Here is a 2,500-nt window from a genome sequence, read left to right as displayed (position 1 = left end):
GCAATATTTTCGTACTTTCCGTTTATGCTTCTTCATCTCTTTTTTCTATCTATCTATCCTTTATTTTTTTAGTGGCAATATTTTCGTACTTTCCGTTTATGCTTCTTCATCTCTTTTTTCTATCTATCTATCATTTTTTTTTAGTGGCAATATTTTCGTACTTTCCGTTTATGCTTCTTCATCTCTTTTTTCTATCTATCTATCTATTTTTTTTTAGTTGCAATATTTTCGTACTTTCCGTTTATGCTTCTTCATCTCTTTTTTCTATCTATCTATCATTTTTTTTTAGTGGCAATATTTTCGTACTTTCCGTTTATGCTTCTTCATCTCTTTTTTCCATCTATCTATCCTTTATTTTTTTAGTGGCAATATTTTCGTACTTTCCGTTTATGCTTCTTCATCTCTTTTTTCTATCTATCTATCATTTTTTTTTAGTGGCAATATTTTCGTACTTTCCGTTTATGCTTCTTCATCTCTTTTTTCTATCTATCTATCCTTTATTTTTTTTAGTGGCAATATTTTCGTACTTTCCGTTTATGCTTCTTCATCTCTTTTTTCTATCTATCTATCCTTTATTTTTTTAGTGGCAATATTTTCGTACTTTCCGTTTATGCTTCTTCATCTCTTTTTTCTATCTATCTATCCTTTATTTTTTTAGTGGCAATATTTTCGTACTTTCCGTTTATGCTTCTTAAATCTCTTTTTTCTATCTATCTATCCATCATTTTTTTTTAGTGGCAATATTTTCGTACTTTCCGTTTATGCTTCTTCATCTCTTTTTTCTATCTATCCATCATTTTTTTTTAGTGGCAATATTTTCGTACTTTCCGTTTATGCTTCTTCTCCGCACCAAAGTCACAATCAGAAATTAATGTGTTTTTAAAGGACAAAGTCGGTTTGTTTTACCTTCGTCATGTTATATTCATACTACATACTACATACTACATACTACATACTACATAATACATAATACATAATACATACGAGTGCCGTATACACTATCCTATGAAAATGGCCTTGAAGTCCCAGTATTAAAAGCAGTGAGCGAGAGTGCAAAATTAGTCAGTATAAAATACAACTTTTTGTTAGCAGGGATATGTGGGCGTTAATGGATGCGTGTATGTGTGTGTGTGTGTGTGTGTGTGTGTGTGTGTGTGTGTGTGTGTGTGTGTGTGTGTGTGTGTGTGTGTGTGTGTGTGTGTGTGTGTGTGTGTGATTGTATGTGTGTGTGTGTTTTTTTGTGTGTGTGTTTATCTGTGTGTGTGTTTGTGTATGTGTGTGTGTTTGTACATGTGCATGTGACTCTCTAAACATTCCCTGTGTATGGGTATACCTGATCTGTCCATCCTTCTTGATACATGTAAACGAATGTATATATGCATATTATATCATGTTCATAGCTTGCCCCTGGAAATGTTCATGAACAGACCTAATAAAGCGTTTGTTTGTAGCGTTTAAGTGACTGTGAATGATATTTTGTCTTTGATGGGAAAATGCAGATCATATTGCAAGAATGATGATGGTGATGAGATGGAGGAAGAGGAGGAGGAAGAGGAAGAGGAGGAGGAAGAGGGGGAGGAGGAGGAGGAGGAGGAGGAGGAGGGGGAGGAAGAGGAGGAAGAGGAAGAAGAGATGGAGGAGGAAGAGGAGGAAGCGATGGAGGAGGAAGAGGAGGAAGAGATGGAGGAGAAGGAGGAGCAGGAAGAGATGGAGGTGGAGGAGGAAGAGAAAGATGATGATACCGATGATTGTGATGATGCTAAAGATGATGACAATTGTATCAATGGTGATAGTAAGAGTTATGATAATAAAGTAACAGTAATCATGATGATGGTAATAACAATATCAGTAATGATAACAAGAATGACCATAATATTGATGTTAATAATAATGATAAAAATAATAATAATTATAATAATGGTGATAATAGTAATAATAGTATCATTGATAATAATGATGATAATAATAATGATAATGATGATAGTAACTGTGATAATGAAAATTATAATGATAATGATAATAGCAATAATAAAAATTGTAATGATAATGATAGTAGCAATAATAAAAATTATAATGATAATGATAACAGTAATAATATTAACGATGATAATGATAATAACAGCGACAATAATGAGGATAGTAATTAAAATAATAATAATGATGATATTAGAAATAATAATAGTAATGATAATAATAATGATGATAATAATAATAATAAAAATAATAATATAAATAATAATGATACTAATAGTAATAACAATGATGATAATAATAATAATGATAATAATATTAATAATCATCATCATCATCATCATCATCATCATAATAATAATAATAGTAATGATAGTAATAATAATAATAATAATAATAATAATAATAATAATAATAATAATAATAATAATAATAATAATAATAATAATAATAATAATAATAATAATAACAAAAATAATGATAATAATAATGATAGCAATATTAATGATGATGATGATAACAATAATGA

This window comes from Penaeus vannamei, chromosome 2 (assembly GCF_042767895.1).
Source record: "Penaeus vannamei isolate JL-2024 chromosome 2, ASM4276789v1, whole genome shotgun sequence".
Lineage (NCBI taxonomy): Eukaryota > Metazoa > Arthropoda > Malacostraca > Decapoda > Penaeidae > Penaeus > Penaeus vannamei.
Note: the sequence above shows the minus strand (reverse complement) of the source record.